General features: G+C 34.3%; 1 protein-coding gene across 1 annotated transcript in view; it reads left to right on the top strand.

The window, feature by feature from the left end:
- The window catches only part of Tenm3 (teneurin transmembrane protein 3), a 331,254-nt gene that overhangs the window by 140,052 nt on the left and 167,969 nt on the right, over positions 1-23,233 (top strand). The window contains exon 2 of the mRNA XM_071610514.1: positions 2,159-2,396. The gene's annotated coding sequence lies outside the window, so the exon portion shown is untranslated. The remainder of the gene's footprint in view (positions 1-2,158; positions 2,397-23,233) is intronic.

Genomic DNA, 23,233 nt, shown 5'->3' with positions numbered 1-23,233 from the left:
TGAATGGTCAAATACATGATTAATGAATGGTTGAATGGATTTCATTTAATCCTTAGAGTGTATTAAGACCTTGATGGGGGCAGTATTATTTCCCTCTTTATAGATCAGAAAACATGTATGTTATCATGATGCCCGAAGGTTAGAACTTAAATTTGGTTTTCTGAATTCTAATATACTGCTCTTTACACAGTATAATATTTAATAAAGACTTCTTTTACATAACATGTAAAATATAATACAATTCTTTTTTGCTTAAAAACAACATGAGGTCATCTGATCCTATACTTCCTTTTAGGCATAGTCTTGTTTCCATATTGTTTGAAATATTTCTTCCTTTTCTCCCTCTGTTTTTATTCCATTGACACCCACCTAATCTAGGCAATTCACTATGTCATTCTATAAACAGCTTCTAGAAATACACCTTAAAGCCATTCATAGAGACTCTAATCTGTGCTGGGGGAGATCATACTAATATTTAGATGATACCTGGATAATTTTTCATTATTTTTAAATTTTTAGTTTCTTTTTTCCTAATACAGTTAGAACTAATGTGATGTTTTAACCCTACCATTCTCTCAAAAGCTTATTTCAGTTTAACTATAGACATTCATAATTTATTGTGAGCACCAAACCAGTGACCCAAAGAGGATATGAGCAGTTTCTGGTATGGGGAACTTCAAGAATAGAGGCAGCACAAGGAATTAGCTCTGTTTTCATATACTTAGGTATTATATATCCCTCACTTCAAGAGTGAGAAATTGTTAGTTATTAGATTATATGATATGGATTATTAGAGACCATTCAAAATATGTGATAATTACTGATGTTATATGCTATGTGAGGAGTTATTTTTATTGTTGTACCCTGTAAAGAGGTTTGATAATACATATATTCATACTATTACATATGGATTCATTTCATGCATCTGGAATTACAGTGTTAGACTATGTTATTTGACTTAATAAGCACTGTTGGAATTCACGTTATAGATGAAAGATAGTCCCTGTGTTTCCTATTCTCTTTTAATATGTGCATTTATATTAATAGCATGATTTAATGCATCACTTTAAAATTATATTGCATTTTAAACTGCATTTAGTACAAAATCGACATCTTATGCATGTGGAACTTTAATAAGTTTAGCATTAAATTAAAGAGTCATACATCTGTTTGGTAAAATGTAGTATTTGTCGATTCTAGCATGTCCAAAGCTAGGTAATGAGATTGAAAAGTAGGTCTCAAAGGTTACATTAATTTGCAATTTTTAACTTCTGATTTAATAGCTTTAGGGATTTTGCCATAGATACAACACAGCTTTGTGTTTATATTTTGAAGTCGTGGGGTCCTTTATGATTCTGTTCTAGAAAAAATATTTGTACCATTGACATGGCTTGAGTCTTTCTGGTCACCTATGACTTACTCCAAAATGTAGTTATACTACATACTGTGAAATTGGAAAATCTGTTCTGTGTGTGTTCTAATGGATGTAACGGTCATTAAGTATATGAGTCTTCTGACGTTGTAATCAGATGTGATTCAGTCTGTTAAGTATCCATGAAACAACATCTGCTTCACAGAGTGACCTTCTGCTAAAGAATACTTAGCGTCTATTAGTAGATCATAGTGCAGATCTGCCTTATTTGAAATGCACTAAACTAGAGTAGTCGACTGCTGTTTAGCAACTAGCTTGTAATAATTTATTGCAGTTAAATAAAGCTTAAAAAACTCCATTAAATAATTATAGGGATTATATGCATTTCAAAAACCTTTGTGTTCTACCGAAATTACCCATTTAATTTCAGGGTTGGTTTGTTAAAAAAAGCTAAAGTCTAAAGGCACATTAGGGGAGCTGTCAGATGCTGTTTTCTGTAGGTGTTAATAAAACCAGATGAAAAAAAAATCTGAAACAAATTAAAACCAAAAGCAATTTTGCCATCTGTTGTATATTAATTAGAACTTTATGTATCAAGGGTAAACTTGCTCTTAGAGAATGTCACTGAACACCCGCTTAATAGAATACTATGCAAATTTATTAGGTTACAGATTTATATGCAGTTTTTAATTCTAATTCGTCTACAGCAGATCCCCAAGAAATTGGTAGTGTGTATGGATATATATATATATATATCCATATGAGTTTCCTTTTCTCTTTTTTCAGAGCAACCTGCAAACAACCAAGGCCAGTCTACCCTGCAGCCTTTGCCGCCTTCCCATAAGCAGCACTCTGCACAGCATCATCCATCCATCACTTCTCTCAATAGAAACTCCCTGACCAATAGAAGGAACCAGAGTCCGGCCCCGCCGGCTGCTTTGCCCGCCGAGCTGCAAACCACACCCGAGTCCGTCCAGCTGCAGGACAGCTGGGTCCTTGGCAGTAATGTACCACTGGAAAGCAGGTAATGCCTGTGTTTGAGCCTCTTAGAGCATTTGATTGTTACACCATATGATGTACCTGCATAACTGGGCATATTCGACAGTAGTCAACAAGCCATTTTCATATATAAAATTTAAAAAGAAAATAGTCCACCTTTTCCTTATTAAGAAAAATTTATTATACATAGATTTTCTGTGTTTTTCAGCTCCAGGTTATTGGTAATTGTTTAGTTGCTGGGTCAGTAAGCTTTCCCATTCTTTTCATACATTTTGTTCCCACCGAGAGAGGAGAATAAATGACCTCAGTAAACTTCTTCTTACTACTGTTTGTTTTTGTTTTTGTTTTCCTTTTCTTTTCTTCAAATTATCAGACTGGTAGAGAAAACAAAGGAGATATAAAATGTGATTTTCAGTCTCCTGACAGTTGGTTTAATGAACATATTTAACATCTTTTTGTTGTAGACATCCATAATCTCTTAAGACTATATTTATCTATTATATGGTGAAATCATAGTGTAATAATTAAGCACCAGTCAGATGACCATTTATTAAGGATATTTTTAGTTTCTTACAATATGGGGGAGATTGGACTTATTCTCTAAAGTTCCTTCCAGCCTTATTTCCTAAGACGCTCTATTAATTCTTGGACAGTTCTAGTAGAAAATTCTTCCTTACAGTGAACAAAAATGTCTGTCTCTAAAAATTTTATCCTCTGATTGTAATCAGTCAACTAGTAATCTAAAACTATACCAGACAGTTTTGCCCTATTTCTTTGATGGCCCATGGACCTCTCTTTGTCTTCCAGCGGAATGCATTACAATACTTATTACACATATACAGCACAATTTTTCATAGCAGGTCCCCAATATACACAGTATATTCACACCAATTCGTGTCTTCATACATGCACTTTGGATAATAATGATCCTCACATTCCATCCTTGTTAATAACCCTATGCCTCCTCCCTTCCCCTCCAACCCCTTTGCCCTATCTAGAATTTGTCTATTCTTCCCATGTTCTTGCTCCCTTTCCCACTATCTTTCTTTGTCATTGTTCACCTTCTGATGATTGAGTGAGTTTCTGAAGTTATGACTTATAGCTCAAGCTGGCTGACAGGTGACTATCTGTTCATACAGAAGTGTAAATCAGTTAAAGCTGTGTTGAGCGAATCCATTTCAGTATTAAATACCGCTGAGTACTAAAATTTCACCTTTTGCTTTGAACAGAACCTCAGTGGTCAGTGTCTCCTTTGTATTTTGAATTGGAGGATCTGCCCTTGGCAGCTTTGTAGCAAGATTCTCCTAACATGCTTGTTATTATTTATTTCTTCACTGCCCCAAGCTTTTATTAGACTCAAAGAAAGAGATATAAAAACTTAAAAAACTTAAAAAAAAGAAAGAGATATAAAAACTTAAAAAAACTCTGGACCCCTGAGAGAATGTCCCCCAAATGCCCTGCCCTGTAGAACCTTTGGCTAACTGCCACAATTAAATTAGCTGCTGGATGAAAAAATTGTCTCAAAATGAATGAACTGCTATTTCTCGTCATTAGCTCTATGATCTACGCCACTTATGCCCTGAGGATGAGCTAGTAGGAGGTCCTCACAGTTAGTTGTCAACAATAAAAATCTGTCTTTTCTTTTACTCTTGACCTAAGAACAAGGTTCCAAAGAACTCTTATCTTTTTATCTATAGTGTCAGCCAAGAGTAGTTGAGTTTTATTGTTTATTTTGTATTATTGAACACTCTTCTGGGAGAAATTAGAAAGAGAAAGGGAAGGAAAAGTAGCCAAACAGCACCATTCTCTTCCTCTAGGACAATGAGTCATATATCCAGTTGGTTTTTTCCTGAGGTTATTAGCATAGAGCTAAATTTACCCAGTGTAATTAATTAGTACACACTGAACAACTAATCAACACTGATTCACTATTGTCATTTGGAAAAATTTTGTTAGGAAAAAGTAATTTTCCAGTTGAGTCATCAAATTGAATATGGATAATTGCATTGTAGTTGACAATAATTGTTTTGACAAATATTTATGAAATATGTCAAATTAAACCATCAGAAACATGTCTAATTTTAGTGATGTTGTATAGCAGAAAAGCTTTGCAAACTGTCAATAAAAGAGTTAGTATTCCTTGAAGGCATGTGTTATAGTGAAAAGATTTGGAATAAATGTGAGAAAGAATTTATTCTTGTTATTCCTGAAATTATACTAATGAATATTGGTTGGAGGGAGATTTAGGAAAGGAAGTGGCTCATTAGAAGACAGTCAATCCATGGTACATGTGAAGTTATAGCTGATTTCTCCACATTCAGACCATACAAGAAATTATTCCTCAGGGATGTAGCTCAGTGGTAGAGCACTTGCCTAGTGTGTCCCAGGCCCTGGGTTTGATCCCTAGTACTGCCCTCTCAAAAAAAGGAAAGAAAGGAAGAAATCATTCCCAAGGTGACTAGTTACTGAAATTTTCTTCCAGTTTAAAGCAATACCATTAATAATCCACCAATGGAATTACATTATATAGTATTATGAATTGCTGTAGGGGAAAAAGCAGTTGATATTATCTCACTAATGAATAGAAATATAAAATAGAAATACAAAAATTGTGTATCACGTTAACAAATTTTAATCTGTAATATAGTTTTGTCATTTTCTCATTATCCATTGTTCACATTTTATAGTATTGCTAATCAGAAGAAATAATTTTTCAACTTGCAGGTACTCAGTGAATCAACCTAAGCAGTGAAGTGAAAATCTCCCACTGTACCAACACAGTGCTACTGTGGTTTCTTTAATAGTCTCACTTGGTTGGAACTCTTGAGGTGAAGAACCAGTCTTATTTATCATTGATTTTTCCTTTTTTAGTTAAGGTTCCCTATTGAGTATGATTCTCAGGCTTGGTTTCAGCTATATTAACAACTTTATCCAGACTTACATCTGCCTTTAACTATTTTAAATCCAATGTATAGTTTCATCTATGCAAGTTATTTGAATCTGTACATATACTCATTAATTCTCACTTTTCTGAAACCGTCATCAAAAGGTTACAAGATATAAAGTATAAAATTCAGTTATATGTAGATAGAAATCTAGGTTTTCCTTCTCTTAGTCTCCTCCCCTTTCTCCTTTGAGCACATTTTCATAATAGTTGGTTATAAAATGAAAATCTCAGTAATTTGGAGATTTGCAGTTTATATGAATGGGTAGAGAAAGCATAAAATATTTTCCACCTTGTCTTGTATTTCAGTGTAGCTTTTATTTTGATTTATTAGAAAGCATTTTTTTCCCACCAGTTTCTTGCTTCTATAAAAATGTTTATTTCCTTTCTCTAATGAATTTAACATTTGCTTCTCCTGGAGACAATTAATATTATCATGTACTATACACTTCTACTCAGTAAATAAGTATCTCTGGTCTATAATCGCCAGTGAGTTTTAGGGATACTAGAATCACATGAAGATCTAAATAAGCATTTGCAGTTGATAAGCAAATTCTTATTATTGTATAATTTTTCTGTAACAATCACTGCCTACACATAATACCAAATACTTGCTTATGGTTTTCCTTAAAATTCCTTTCCTTAAGCTATTTTTTCAGAGTTTGGATAATTCACTTTTAAGGTACTTGAAGGCCTATAGCTTGTTCTTTGTTTATTTTATACTTCAGCTGATTCAATATGTAATAATAGCTGCTGCAAGAATACAGAGCAGCTGAGGAAAAACTTAGAATTGACTTAGTATAGAGGTAGCACTTAAAGGTATAGTACAGTAACTCTCATTGAGAAGCCTTGACCTTCATCAATTGTAAAGTTAATTGCCTTCAAGTTCCTCATTTATATATGTGAATTAAGTAGCTTCGTAGTAACCTATTTGATGTTAACAAAATGGTTCATTTGTAACCATTTAATAAAAGATTTATTAAAGTCTTGTTTTATTATGAAGTCTACTTTGGCATTGATAGTTCATTAGTTATGTTCCCATAGCTTTTTACCGTGCAGTTTATAATGCTTTGCTAATTATTAATGTATGAAATTGCATATTAGATTACATCTTTATTAGTGCATTTTTAATTTAAATATTGATGTGTCCTAGGCAGCTTTAATATGAGATCAATTGCTGCATCTTTTAAAAAGATGGAATACCTTAACAGAAGTATTGTTTACTAAGATATTATCCTTATTTCTCTCTTTTCTCTTCACTTTAAAATGGTTCTAGGGAAAGGCAAGGCAATCATACAAAAACTGAGTCTGAATCAGCCTTGCCTATAAAAACTGTGGGCAACACATTTTGACCTTATGGCACCAGGGGAAAACATTACCAAGGGAAAAACTGTGCCCCACCTACCTACTGAGAACCAACTACCATTAGGAAGGTAGTAAGTGGTAAGATCTTTCATAATTAAAGATATAGATAGCTTCAAGTGAAATATGCCTGGGAAGGTAGCCTGTTGACTTTAATTGACCAACTAATGCCATATCTTTTTGTTAAACATAGCTTGGGGAGACCCTGGATTATCTGGGGGGAAAATATCACACAATATGGAAAAGAGATACAAAAATAAAATAGTTAAAGTTACTGAAAACAAATTTCAAAATTGGACCTGGGCCTAAGTTTACTCATCTAAACTTATGATAATGGTCAGTTGGAAAACCAGGCATCATGGTACACACCTGTAATCCCAGCTACTCATATGGCTGAGGCAGGAGAATCACAAGTTCAAGGTCAGCCTGGGCAACTTAGCAAGACCCTGCCTAAAAATAAAATTTAAAAGATCTAGGGATATAGCTCAGAGGTAGAATACTCCTGAGTTCAATACCCAGTACCATGCACACACACACACACACACACACACACACACACACACGTGTCATATTCTGGTTCTCTTAAAATATGGCATCTTGAATAATTACAGTATTTCTCAAAAGGTCTGTAAGGAGATATGTATGCATTTGTAACAATAATAGAAGGAGGAAATATAATGTACAATAATTTGCTAAGTGTCATGTATATTTAAGGCCTATTTCAAGTTGTCTCTTTAAAACTGCCTAGTAAAGCCAGGTACAGAGGCTTTGCCTGTAACCCCAGGTACCAAGGAGGCTGGGTCAGAAGGATCACAAGTTTGAGGCCAGTCTGGACAATTTAGTGAGACCTTTCTCAAAAAAAAAAAAAAAAAATTAAAGGGTTATAGATGTAACTCAGTGGTATAGCATTCCTGGGTCTTAATCCCCAGTACTACAAATAAAATAATAATAATGAATTTTAAAAACCTACACTGTGAAAGGAGGATAATTCAAGAAGCTACTGTAGGCCTAATTCAGTGCCTAAGCTCTGTAGTGACCATGTAATTCATCATCAAGACTAGGACAGTTCTACAGAATAAACTAATATTTTTCTGGACAAAGAGGGCTGGGGTTACCAAAGTTTTGCTCCCAAGAATAAAGCTTATTTAAGCCTGTAGTTTCTTATACCTAGGCAAATAAGAATATGATCAAATGTAAGAGGTGCCTTTGGTCTAATACAGGTATGACCCTGGATTTGAATTTTCCTGATTTCTATTGCCAATTTATAGCAAATACTTTACCTTTTATTGACTCCTTCACAGAAAAAGTTTCTTTGACCTCCAAAACATGTAGTTTCCAAAGTAAATGTACTGTATTTGTCTATATTTTCTTCTCACAGTATCTAAAGAAAAGGGGAAACTTAAATTGAAGAGAGTATATTAAATATTATTCAAGATGTTCAATTGTTTAAATATAAAATATTAGATTTAAAGGTAAATCTGTATTCACAAAAGTGTAAAACAAAAATAAAGTTTGGTTCTGAATTTATAATAAAGAATGAACTTCCATCCATGTATCTCCATTGGCATTATAATTGAGGCTTCCCAAACCATTCTTAACAGTGAACTAAAAAGCTTTCATTCTAATCACATGTGAAACTAAAATTCAAAGATGGTCACTACAATTAGGAAAGCAAAACCATGATTTTTTAAAAATGTGAGATTATTATTAGCTGTTTGTAATATTGTAGCTTCACTTGGTTGTTTAGCCTGAATCATTCCAATAATTAAAATGAGAAAGTAGGCTGTAATAGTAGCTCTAAATTGAAGGTAATTCCCAGGTGTCAATATTGATAGATATTCTGAGTAAAACCTAGTAGATATAGTAGGGATACATGACAGTGTAACATCGTGAGAAGAGCAAGTACTTTGCTGTCAGATAAAACTGGCTCTTAACCCTAGTTCCACTGTTTTAACTATCTGTGTGATCACCTACAAATTATTTAAATCTGAGGTCAATTTCCAATGCAATAGCAATTCTCCACAAAATAAGGTTGTATTAAATGGAATAATGGTGGTAAAACCCCCTGGCACATGATAGTTGCCCCATTAATGTTTTTAAAAATAATGACCAAATGACAGCAATTGCCTAGGATAAGGGCACCTCATTGGCTAAGTGTTGAATGAATATCATTTATCAGAGAGTAGCTCTCCTCTTTCCAAATGATAAGAACATATTTTGCTTTTGTTTTATTTATGTATAACTTTTATTTATATAGTAGGAAGGCCAGACATAAATGAAGCCTTAATTAATTTTGCCAGGACAAAATTTCTTGGTTTTCTCACTTCTTTTCTTGAAAAGAAGTAGGTGAATTCTTATAGGCAAGAACCCCAAGTCTGATAATTTTGTTCTTAGGAAGAAAAAAAATCTTCAAATAATAATGAAAGACAACTATTCATATACTTGAGATGTTTAATTAACTTAAGTAGTAAATGTTTGGAATGAATCAATAAAAGCCTTGAAAGATGCATTGTCTCCACATCAGTCAGAAAGTAGACCCCAGTTTTATTTAAGTTGTTGAAAGCTTCAGGTGTATTTTGTGCCTGATGAAGGTACTGTACAATAGAGGGGAGTGTTATTTTGTTTAATTAGCGTGAACCAGTTTCTTTTTAATAGCAATTAAAACACCAAGAAAGTATGCATTAATCATTAACTATAGACCTTCAATTATTTCTGCAAGCATAATTTCACTAAATTGCAATACTGTATATCCTGGTAATGTTTGGTTCTGGATAACCAGTAATCTGGATAAAATATTCATATATGATAACCTTAATTTCCATAGTACCTAGGGAAATGAATTCTTAATTACTCCTGACACATTTCTAGTCACTTCTCTGTGGACATGATCAAAGTAAAAGGTCATGGATGCCTTTACTCTGGTCATAGTTAATGGCTGTGATTTAATCATTATCTCCTTCTGAATATGACCTCTTCATTTTGAAGCACCCTCATTCTCTTCCTCAGCAACTGTTTTGTGAGGCTGTTTTAAAAATCCCATTGCCTTTACTAAATTGTCTGTGAATATGTCTCAAGCATCTTTACTCTGTATATTTTTGTATATTACATGTGTGTGTTTTATCATTACCTAAAATTATTGCTACCTGATGATTTTATCTTTTCCTAGAATTAATTTTTGTTCAATTTTAAAGCTGTCTTTTTCTCCAGAATTTCATCCTCTGGTTTCATCACCAATTAATATATACCCTGTCAAAGATAATTGCTTATCTATTCCAGCACTTTTTCATTTTTCCTTAATATACTCTTGCCTATTTTATTTCTTTCTCCTTTTATTTCATACCTGAGGTAAAACTTGTTTTCTATTACACTATTCTGAGAACCTTTTCTTCTTAGCCCATAAGATTAAATTCTTGGACATGCAATTAACCACCTAAGCTTAATAAATTCTATGTGATAACCCCTCTGATTCTGCTCTGACCCTCTTTATGATTTTGTAACATCTCATTCCATATTCTGAACCACTTAAAATGCTACCACCCAAAATCATCTTATTCCAATTACATCCTATACTAATATACTATTGGTGCTTTCTTGTCCTGGTATACTGGGAAAGCATTGGGTTTGAGACAGATCTCTATTAAAATCTCAACATCTGTCTAGCCATGTAACCTTAGTCTGAGTACTCATACATTTTTATCTTTTTTCTTCATAAAGATATAGCTCAATTGGTAGAGTGCTTGCCTCGCATGCAGAAGGCCCTGGGTTCAATCCCCAGCACCAAAAAAAAAAAAAAAAGAAAAGAAAAGAAATTTGGGGCTGGGGTTGTGGCTCAGTGGTGGAGTGCTTGCCTAGCACACGTGAGGCCTGGGTTCGATCCTCAGCACCACATAAAAATGAAGTAAAGATATTGTGTTCACCTACAGCATATTCCAGCAAACTGGTAGTGGTTGTATTTTTACATTGTAAGTAAACAGAAAAAAAATTCACTATGGCACCATGTTTAGGGAAACCCTTAAGCAATTTAGAAAGTGAGAAATTGTTTTAGAGGACATGTATTATTTTTGCAACATTATATATTATGAATTATATATTGGTGGAAATATTTCCAAATTTAAGTTTTCCAAATATTCTCTCTGAAGTAGCTTTTTTTCTAGAAAAGCACTACTTAGACATTCTTGAATATTTTGAATGGATAAATTATTAATTTTTGATTAATATATGCTTGGTAGCACTCACCAACAGGGAAAATATCACCAAATTGGAACACTTCTTATATATTTATCTTATATTTCTTCTTATATATTTATCTTATATTATGGTTTGGATATAAGTGTCCCCCAAATGCTGCTGTGCTAATGCAGGAATGTTCAGAAGTAAAATGATTGGATTGTGAGAGCTGTAAACTAACTAGTCCATCTGAGTTTGAATAACCGACTGGTTAGTAACTGTAGGCAGGTGAAGTGTGACTGGGGGAGGTAGGTCATTGAGGGTAGGCCCTGGAAGAATTTCCTCTTCCCTGTGGCCCCTTCCCCTGTCTTTCTCTGCTTTTTGGCTGCCTTGAGGTGAATCGTAGTCCTCCACAACTCCCCTTTCACCAAGATGTGTTGCCTCACCTTGGGCCCAGACCAGTAGAGTTGGCAGAACCTGAACTAAATCTCTAAAATCATGACCCAAAATAAACTTTATCTCCTCTAATTTGTTCTTGTCAGATATTTTGATCGCATAGATGCAAAGATGCTAACACCTTATTTGGAAGGTTTCTACCTCTTCATGTACTTAGCCATGAGATAACTAGCCAGCCTTTATGAGGTTAAAAAAATATTTTCAAGATCATGCCACAATTCATCCCAAAATATTGTGAAGAATCTTGTATTTCATTAAGCACACACAAATGCAAAATCCAAGAAGTGAGGGTATCACTGCCATGTCCTCTGCTTTTAACCTCCTCTCAGAATATCTCATTAGACATTAGTAAGGGACTTTCCAACAAAAGTGCTTAGGGCAGGCTCACTGCCATCAAAATATTGTAAAAGTTTAATATCTTTCTAATTTTTTAGATAAGAGGTAAATGCCAGATTGATATATAATAGTTAAAATAGGAGCTTGGAAACTTTTTTATCTCACTGGTTTATATTTTAAATAAGTTAAGGTACCTACCACACAGAGACTATGTAAGTTTTGGGGCCAAAAAGTCCTGTTTTTCCCCTATACAATGTTTGACAAATTCATTAAATCTCTATCTTCCTATCTTAAAATAGTAGATTATGGGGTTGGGGGAGTAATTCTGTGGTAGAATTCTTCCTTAGCATATGTGAGGCCCTGGGTTAAATCCCCAGCACTAATAACAATAAATAGTAAATTTCATAATACACACACACACACACACACACACACAGAGAGAGAACTGAGATTTTGTAGAGCTCAAATTTGATAATATTTTCTTGTCATATGGTAAGTAGGTGTCCAATAAGCTTACTGAAACCCCTCCCCACTCTTTGAACTGATTGTGCTGTTCTGTTTTGTCATCTACTTCTTGTTCACTGTCACATGCACCTCAGGTTGGTAGTTAACTAGGATGCCTTCAATGTTTCATACAATCTTTCATTCTTCAAAGATTTACATCTATACCTGAAATTCTTTGTTTATCTTGCTCATCCTTCTCAAATGTATTGAAAAAACTTTTTTGACAATTTTAGCCATAAAAGGTAATCGTTAATTAAATGAATTAATAATTCAATGGATGAAGTCTTGACCAATAGCACATAGGAATTTTAAGATGTTCTTTTTATCTGAATTTTAATATACTTAGTATGTAATAACTACTATACCAACAGAAGATGTAATTGATATATTAAAACATGCAAGAAAATCTCTAATATAGATTTTTATACTTGAAGCCATGGCTACGACACTAAAATAACTAAAATGTGAAATAACTAAAATGTTAAACTATTTGAGCCTTTTTAATAATGGTTAAAACAAAAACAGTAATTTCTGCAAATTGTTGTTGTTCAGTTCTTAACATTCCCCCCAAAAATGCTTTTGCTTGACTATAGATGTGTCTAACTTAAATAAGTCATAATAGAAATGTTTTGTTTCAGAGTATAGCTTCATACCATGTTCAGCTGTGATTATATTTAATTTTTATATAACTGTCTTACTTGCTTAAGACTGCGAAAACTAAGTGTGAAAGTAGAGAACATAACTAAATGAATTGTCCTCCAATCCGCTTAACAGTCTCTAGTATTTTCCCTCCTACTTTTCCCAGAGATTGGTTAAAACACAATATTGTACTTCCCATAAACATGTTTTCACATTCAATATAATTATTAATTGTTAAAGTGTATAATGACAGATGTTGCAAATTTTATGTAAAATGTTAAAAACAGCTTGTGTCTCAAACACTTTTTTGAACAATTACTAATAGTTCATATTAACTCAGGTAGCAATAGTGAAATCTATCTTGTTTATAAGCTTTTCATTTAAGATATATTTCTTGCTTAGATCACCTCCCAGTGTGAAAGTTGTCCAAAGATAATAGCACATCAATTCAAAAGTGTAATAGATTTGAGACCACAACATGCTATCAGCATGAAGTAGTAGTTTATCAGTCTCACTAACGCACTGTGTCACAGCCAGAATCATTACATATTTGTTCTTTTGTTTTCATGTCAAAATATATAATTTACATCCTAATGTTGATTGCTTACAAGGGGTATGTTTAATTTTCTTATTTAAAATATTTTTTTTAAGTACGTGTCAGAATTTTAGGTAATAAAAAAGAAGAGCCATTTTAATTAGGAGTCTAAAATATTTTCTTTTTATAATTGCATAGTATATTACTATAAAATTTTATAACTAAATTTATAGTAATAATACCTTTATATTAGAAGCAAAATAATCAATCCATTGAACAATTCCTGGCACTTCTTAGAAAATTTATACATACATACTCACGCACAAATCTGTTTTCCTTTTCCAGAATCACCCTTCTTAAAAATTATGATGAAATTATTAAAATACAAACACAAATATTAAATTTTAGTTTATTATTGATTCACCATAGTTATGTTTTACTATTTCTTAACTGTTTCACCTTTTCAGTCCATCCTTGAGACACAATTTCTACCTGCCATTTGCAAATTTTAATCTTAGAGCTTTTGTCAAGTACTTAGTGCTACATTGGTCACTGAAGAAGTTAATTAAAAACTGGTCCTCTTAATACTTCTTACTTTCATCACAGCAGTTGAGTACTCTTCTGGTGCTCCTGCTTATACCATCTCCAAAGAATGTTTTAAAATAATTTCTAAAGGATAAAAGAAAATACTTTCTCCTTAACTGTAATTTTAGGAATTCAGTGTGGAATTGTTTTTGCAATTAGGCTAGTATTTTGCTTCTATTTAACTTGAGTAAGAGAATTTTTGTCATCACATTATTTAATAGATAGGAAACTACCAGAGCTTTTACTTTTGTTGGCGTGTGGTAGTGTACCACTGTGGCGGGTACTGGGAAGATCACTTTGAGTGACAATACTTTGTCCTCAGCAATCTCAAAGAAGGAGAAAAGTTTAGCAGGAAGCATGTCATGCAGCAAAAATATTTTATTTCTTTTCTTCTCAAAAAACAGATATATAAAGGGAGTAAGGAGATTGTATTTATTTATGTGCGTGTGTATATAGACAATGTATTTAAGATATTTAGTATTAAGGTTTCCAGAAGAGTCTCTGTAGGAGATAAAGAGAATGATTAATAGCTTTTCCTGGTATAAATTTTAATATGGGTAATAAATTAAAATAGTTTTTAGAAGAAAAAAGAATAGATAAAAATTACCCCAGTGAGAAAGGTTAAGGGTAGAAAAATAGCATTATGTAGAAAGTTATGAAACATTTTGGAGAGTTATAAATGCCCATGGTGAATTTTCAGTTTGGCTTATATATGGCTCAGAAGTCCAAGTATTAAGTTCAAGGAGAAAGGGAAAGAAACCTCTCCTCCTAAGGAAGGTAGAGTACCTTGTGAAATAGGGTACTTTGCTGGAGGATATTTTAGAAGCATATGGAAATACTGATACTATAGGAAATGAAGAAGAACCAAAGCATACTAGATGCTGGTGTCTCCTTTGGACATGGAGGATCAATAAACATGATAGTTAAAAGTTGCCCGAACATTAGAAAGGATAAGTGAACCACTTAAGGAAATCTTAACTAATCCGAGGATTGTGGGGAGGGGGGGGAATAAAAAGAAGAGATGTTGAAAGTAGAAAAATTCAAAGTGTGATGACATAGAACAATGAAAAATGTTGAAGCCATTTGACTCTGAGGTCAGATGGTTTGAGCCTTATATTCTACAAATTTTATTTGTTCTAAATTAACTACTCAAAGGAAGCTACCAGCAGTGACTTTCTAAGCATCAGTCTTTTGAATTGATTTTCTGATATGTTATACAATCTTAAAGGGAATCTTGGCATTAAACTGAAGTAAAGATAACTAATGTGCCAATATCCTACTGCAGTGGTTCTCAAAGTGTGGTTGCTGGACCTGTATCAGTTGCTGAGGTTCCTGCTGACCCAGACTTGTAGTTTAACAAGTCTACCAGGTGATTGTCCTGCAGGACAAAGCTTTAAAAAATGGTTTCTCCGTCCATTTCTGCTCCTATTTGTGACCTAACCCTCATAAGCCTTACCAAAACTTGTGATTCTGTAATCTATTTGGTTGTACTGTTTTTGTGTAAAAGATGGGTTACTATGGAATGCCTTTTGCATACTACTGCAGGTACTAGTATGGATGGGTTTGCCCCTGAAATTTCACAGCAGGGTTTTTTAATATCTTAGGAATTTTACAGAACTTCTGAGGGCTAGCATCCTCAGCCAATAGATAATTTCTTTCCAAATAGCAAAGCATTTAAGCACAGTAAGTAATTGTACAAGATGTTTCAGGATGTTTTGAGAATAATTAGCCAAAAGGTACCAGAAACAATCAGGAACCAAAACGTAAATAAGAATGGGTAATTTTCTGTATAGATTTCCTTTTTTTCATTTTCTGTTTAATAGCTTCAAGAAATCTTATATTTCTTTTCATTATTATGTAAAGCACATACTTTAAGCTGCTTTTTTGGCCTTTTAATCAGTTATAAACATGTTGCTAAATATACATTTAACAGATAATCCAATTGTCTTTAGAACTTAAAATTCAGAATTTGATGGTGAAAATTCTGAAGACTGATAAGCACAGGTTTGAATGATATCTTTTAGGTACATCATTTCTTTCAAATACATACTGACAAATATTTGGGGATGATTTACTTTCTGTACTATTTAATAAATATAATAAATATAAATTAAAAACTACAATATAGACACACAGTAACAATTAAATATCGTACATTTTAACAATTCTCTTTAAGTATCTTAAAATGCACTCAAACTGTCCATTATTTTGACATCAGGTGTCTAAAACTATTTTTAACTCAGTGGTTAATTTTAGCCTTCATATATTTCCAGGTAAATTTAATCCACAAGTATGGGATTCATTTGCTTTAGATCTGAAAATGTCATTTTGGAAAAGTCGTTTGATGTTGAGGAAATCTTGTGAGACCTTTATTAAGCCTTTTAAATCCAGAAAGTTATATTTTGCCAGAAGGGAAAAAAAAAAAACCTATACCTCAAATATTTCTTACCTCTCAAATGAAAACTTTGAAAAGTTTGTAAATTTGGCCAAATCTAGCCAATTATTCTTCTCACTGGCAAATTGCCTTTGAAATCAGAGTATCTAATTTGAAGAAAACAATCTGTCTCCTAGGTGCTTTTTATTGATTTGCCTACAAACATCAGTAGAAAGCAGGACTTCAGGACATTTTACTGAAACAGTTCACATTTGGTTTAGTGCAAATTAGGCCCTCTGTCCAACAAAAAATCTGGGAAGAGGAAGAAAGTGTCAGTATTTCCTTGCAGTAGTGCTTTCTCTGTATATGATATAATAGATGTGATATGAAACAGAAGTATCTTTCCAGGTGTCTGTATATCACTAATAAAGCTTTCAACTGTGCCGAAGGGACAGGAGCTGAGCACCAACTGCTCTACTCTTCTTATTCCAATCATTTGTTTTGTTAATCTCTTAAAAAGGTTTTTAATACCATATAAAACACTGAATAAAACAAATATCATCTATGCAGATAACCACTTACGAAGTTATTCTAATTAAAACTTCATTCAGTAGTTGCATACCTTCTTGTTTGACTTTTATTTTCCGTCCTAATATCCCCTTGAGGAAATGAGTAAAATCACTTTGAATAATGCTGTAACACATTTTCCAGGGACACTTTTCATTTGGGTCCCTATAATTTCTAACTTATTAAACCATTTATTTGACATTAGAGGAATAATGTTATTATATTAATCCCATGAACAAAAATACTATTATTAACCCATTTTTTTCTAGTGACATGTATAAGCTTATTACTCATTTAATTTTGTTTTTAATAGTAGTATCTTCTTAAATAAGCATTAACATATTGATATTATGTATGATGTAAAACTGAAAAACACATTCAAATCTAAATAATTTATCTTGCTTCTAAAAATCTTATGATAGTAATTTCTGTGGTTATTACTTTGAAAGACAAAAATCAATGAAAAGTGAAGTTACATTCCTGCTAAGAGATGGGGTTTTAAAAAAAAGTAAAATATTATAAGATACAACTACAAGTGGCCTGAGATATGAGTAGACAGAATTGATGACTAAGTGTGTGGAAGTAACCTGATACACTGTGAAGGTCAGACATTTAAAACTTAACATTTCAGGCCAGGCATAGTGGGGCACACCTGGAATCTCAGAAAGTCCAGAGTTTCAGGCAGAAGGATCACAAGTTCAAGGCCAGCCTCAACAACTTAACAAGACCCTGCCTCAAAAACAAAAAAAAAAATTAAAGACCAGAGGTGAATTTTTAAAAATGACTGGTGATGCAGCTCAGTGATAAAGTACCCCTGGGTTCAGTCCCCAGTACCCAAACAAAACAAAACAAACAAAAATATGACATTTCATTTGAGGGTAGAAGAATATTTGAAATGAAAATGTTACTTTTGCCTCTTCTGTGCCTTCAACAAATAGATTGAAAGAAGGAAGTTGAGGTATAAGACCATAGAACTTATCTACCTTCAAAGGAAAAGAGGAAGGAAGGAAAGAAGGAGGGAAGGAAGGAAAGAAGGAAGAAAGGGGAGGGCGGGAGCGGGAAGGAAGGGAAAAGGAGGAAAGGTAGAAAGTAAAGCAAAGCAATAAAGAAAAGAATGCAGGATTCTCTGACAGGCTGAACCTGGGTGGGAGAGGGAGGGAGAATGCAAGAAGAAAGAGTAATTGAAAATTACCTTAAGTCCCTCAGTTAGTGACCCAAAGGATAGAGTCACTGAACAACAAACCAGAAGGCAAGAATGAGGACAGCAGGAAAGAGGAGGAAAGTCAGCCTTTGTCCTTACTAAATTTAAATTACATCATAGAACCCTTGAAAACTGTAAACTAGAACAGAGATTGGAAACTGAAATAAAACAGTTGGTCAGAAAGCAAATCAGTAAAGAAACAGATCTTTCCACTTACAAAGACCAAAGAACAAGTATTAATTGTGCTTAGTATGGAGTAAACCTGGCCATTGACGTGCTAGCCGCGGCCTGGCTGTGGGAGTTAATGCTGCGGTGCAGTTCCCCAGCTCAGGCTTGTTGTTGTTGTTAAATAGAATCCCCCTCCAGATTCCAAAGCCACAAAGCAACTGTTAGTGTTCAGTGACCTTCTGCACCAGCTGTCTTTGGGGCTTTGAAATTGATTTTCCTCTTCTCCGTCTCTGATAGTCTCTCTTCAAGTGTGCCTCTCTAGTTCATCACCAGAGTGAAAACAGTGGCACAAATAGCTGAGGAACTGGAGGCAGGCATCATGCAGGGCATCATTAGAAACATCAGAACAAAAATCAGCCAGCTCTGGTGTGCTCTGTGTTAAAAAGAAGCTGCTGCTGCTTTATTGCTGAATACAATGGGGAATATTCTCACAGGATTCACTTTTTTCATTTCCAAATATGGTCTGAGGAGTAAAGAAAATTTCTGCCTTTATTCTCCAAACCTCATGCGGATGCCAGGTCAAAAACCATATGTTTTTGATAGTAATTTTTGCAGAATGTTTTATATGTGAGAAGCATACTCCCAAAGCTGTGTGACCTGGCAAAGAGTCATAGGATGAGGAGAGACTAATGACACACAGAAATAGGTGACTTATAATAGAGAATTAGGTGACAAAATAATTTTCTCATGGGGATAGTCATTATATGTGCTTCATATAGCTGAATTTCAATAATTCATTTGTTTTTTCATTTATTAAATATTTGTAGGGTTCTAAATATAAAGGAATCATTATGTTGGATCCTGAAACAGGTACAAAGGATACCTGGGCTTAAAGACATTTATTAATCACAGAATACACTTTATCAATGTTTTTATTTTATATATTTCAGTGGAAAGGACATGTTGGCCTTTGGAAAGATGGTGTCCTGTCTAGAAACCCTGTAACTCACACAGTTCTACCAAATCTGAAACCACACATTCTCTGACATAGAAAATAAGTTGTCATAGCCCTTTCCTACTATGCCCAAGATCTTTTTTACATTGGTATATGTTGTACCATATGTATTTTGAGGCCCATTTTTACCTGAAGGAATCAGTCCTTACTCAAATGACACCATTTATAAGTGGTTTAAAAATATACCAATTTAAACAATCTTGGCCAATACTTTCAATACTTACATATTAGAAAGCCATCTCAAAATATTAAAGGCTAGTAATTTTAAAATATAAAGCACTGGTAATCTAGCTTTTCTTTCAATGTTTTATAATATTTCTGTGTTTATTATGTCCTATATTTCCCAGGCCTTTATCTGATGGTTTCCTGATATGGTGGTCACTGAGACAGAGAAGGAGGAAATGTATGTCTGAGATTTACAGTAGTGGGGAAAAAATATAATTACGTCCTGTTTTTTCTTGCAGCAACAAAAGTAAATTTATATATTAAATAAATTGGAGGTTTTTTCAAGTAAAGAGCTTTTCATTTCCCCTAATATTGATGAATAATATATTTTTGTATATCATATCTTTTTTTTGGTTGTTTGTTTGATTTTGGTGCTGGGGATTGAATCCAGGGCCTAGACTCATGCTAAGCAACAGGCTCTTCCACTGAACCACACCCACAGCTCCTACATCTCTGTTTTCAATATCTCAAAGTTGCATTTTCTTTGAAGAAAAATAACAACTTGATAATTTTGAGCCTGCTGTTTGAAGGAGTTCCTTGCCAGGATCACCAGTCACAGTGGGTATGGAAATTGAAACTAATACCTAATTTAAAGATAGCAACTACCAAATTCAGATCCTGCACATAGTGGACATTCTTATTTTAGTATTGAGGCTACAATCATAAACTTTTGGGCTCCATAGGCTCAGGTTCAAATCCCATCTTTCGTTAAGAATTACTTAAATGACTTTAAATAAAGCTATAACATATTTTCCAGGAATGCTTCTCATTTTGGGTTCCCATAACTTCTAGTTTATTTTCATTTTTCATATTTTAGGATTTTGTTTATTTATAGCTATGACTTCTTTTTAAAATTTTTTTAGTTGTAGTTAGACACAATACCTTCATTTTATTTATATGTGGTTCTGGGGATTGAACCCAGTGCCTCACACATGCTAGGCAAGCGCTCCACAACTTGAGCTACAACCCCAGCCCCCAGTTATGGCTTCTTGACCAACATATTTCATTTCTCTGAAAGTCATTTTCTTCATCTGTATAATGACCACCATTTTATTTTACATATATATATATATTGAGCAACTAATGTATGCTAGGAACTTTTTTAGTCCTGGGAATAGAGAGGTGAAACTTGTATTCTAGTAGAGAAGACAAACATTATACTTGTGTAGTGGGCATGTCACTCTTAGTCCATCAACTTAGCAGGCTAGAATTACAATTTTAGTTTTCTATGCTTATGTTTATGTTTTCTCTTAAGCCCTAATTCCTAGAAACTTTCCTTTAGCCATTTTAGGTCCCTCCCTCCCCTATTCCATCCCTTCCATGATGCTCTGAGCACAGCAGGAAGCACCTGGTGCTTGGGTCTTCTCCACCAAGACACTGAGTTTTCTCACTGTCAGTCCCTTCATTTTCAATCCATGAATTATTGTGAGCTAGCCTGCATTCCTGTCTGTGAGGTTCCTTCTGGTGCTACTCTGGAAACCATAGAAGTAATATGGTTCATTACAATCATGCAGAGGCGCAGGAATCTTGGTGAGGCCCTCAAAACTATATCACCTACACATGCATGCCTCAGTTTCTCTCTGGGGACCTGTTATCTCCTCACTTTTCTTTCTTTTTCTTTTCTTCTTCTTCTTTTTTTTAATGATACAATGTGTTCCTTGACATAGTATCTTTATTTTCTTTATTTTTTATGTGGTGCTGAGGACCAAACTCAGTGCTCACACGTGCTAGGCAAGTGCTCTACCACTGAGCTACAACCTCAGCCCATCTCCTCACTTTTATAACTGAGATTTAAGGCACTCTTAGCTTCTCCTCGTGCACCTTAGAAGAGTCAAATCTCTACTTCACCAGGACTCAACCAGTGAAGCCAGGAGAAGAGCCTTTGTCCTGGAATACAGTGAATCCCTCTGCTCTCAGCCATTGCCTTTGGTTTCTTTTTCCTAGTCTTTAATATAATGGGCTATTTTTCTAGTCTAAGGACACTCTCTATTTTCTAAATTCTGGGGGTTTTTTCCCAGACATTTTGGGTATATCTTGTATCTTTTCTAGTTCTGCTTTATCCCGAATGTCCATATGGTACCAAAACTAGAGCAAGGGTATCTGTCTTGGTCAGAGACCTATATACCTGATGCTACTCGGTATTGCTTGTTTCTATATACATGGCTTCATTGGGTAGCTTTCTGTGTTCATTTTCTATCTCCCCCACCCAAACATGGCATGGAAGTAGTATAAAGAGCCTCAGACTCCTATGGAGTCTTTCTACCTCTTCTGGATGCTGCCCATCAATCAGAGGGCAGGCCTCTCTCGCTGGGCTCTGTTGAACCCTCCCTCTGCTCTCGTTGTTCTTCTGCCTTGTTCTTGCCTGAAGATATTCTCTTCATCTAGAGGGAAAACTCTTTTTTTTTGCTCACACTGTTTTTCTCCCAGACATTCTAGTTATACTCCAGTTCACTCCATTTCACCCAATAGTCTGGGTTTTAGAAAACCAATAGAGACTTGGACTATTTCTACTTTTCATTTTATTTCATCTCTTTCAGAGTCAATGAAATAAAACACTTGCTGGAATTGAGAAGGGTGAAGCACAGTAAACATAGGCAGAGGGAAAATATTTCAGGTGGCAAAAAACACACTAAAGTGTACTTCAAAGATTTAACCTACCATACAGGGAGATAAATAACAAGATAATAATTATAGTAGGTACTTTGAAGAAAATACACATGGTGATATGTTGGAGAGTAAAGAGGACAAAGTGTTGGATTGGGTGGTAGGCAGTTAGAGCTGGGACTTGGAGGATAAAGTATGGCAATACTAACAAGTCATTTTGTCCTTCACAACACTTTGGTGGCTTTTTAATGAAATAATAAGCAGAGCATGGCCCTTAGTAAGTGCATGGGAAATGGCAATTATTGTTATTATCATTGGTGAAGGGACAGAATGGACAGCTAGTTGATGTCATTAGTGATGCCATCATCCAAAATAAAGATGATGCCAAAGCCCACACCTGCAGGCTGAGTTAGCCAGTTGTTCCACAATCATGAGAAATATCAGTCCTTTCCTACCATTGGCAAAGGTGGTTTATTCAGCATCCTCTTGTGTTTGCAAGGACTTCTTACAGTGAAGTAATTTCCAAGAGGATGACCACAGGATCTCTGTCCAATGACGGGCATCTGTCCTGTCTTCTCCAAGATAAATTTTTTTGCATCCTTTGTGCTGTTTGTATGTGTGTTGTTGTTATTGCTGTTGTTTTTATAAATCCTCTCCAGTGTCATTGAAGGAATAGTTGTGACTTTTGGCTGCTGATCTTCTTGCTTACTCTTCTTGTGTAATCCTAAAAAAGGGAGAATTTAAATCTGGGGGCTATCTGTAGCTCACAGGCCATATCCAGTCCTGTACCTATTTTTGTACTGCTTATGGGCCAAGAATTTTTTGAACATCTTTAAATAATTGACAACATGCAGAGAAAAAGAAGAATATTTCGTGACATAGTAAAATTCTATAAAATTGAATTTTTGGTGCCCATAAATATAATTTTATTAAAGCAAAGCCATGTTCAATCATTTATGCATCATCTGCAGCTACAGAGTTTAGTGACGTGGCCAGAACAGCCCAAAATATTTACTTTTGGTCCTTTACAAAAGAAGTTTGCTGATGCCTGATAAATGATCAGGTTACTTCTCCGCCTGATAACAGCCTATCTTCTTTTCCACAGTAATGTCAAGTGTATGAGAGTACCAGTATCAAAATTGTAAACGTGGGAATTCATTTAGTACATACTGGTTTTTAT

The sequence above is a fragment of the Marmota flaviventris genome, chromosome 3, assembly GCF_047511675.1.
Source record: "Marmota flaviventris isolate mMarFla1 chromosome 3, mMarFla1.hap1, whole genome shotgun sequence".
Classification (NCBI taxonomy): domain Eukaryota; kingdom Metazoa; phylum Chordata; class Mammalia; order Rodentia; family Sciuridae; genus Marmota; species Marmota flaviventris.
This window is presented reverse-complemented; position numbering and strand designations above follow the sequence as displayed.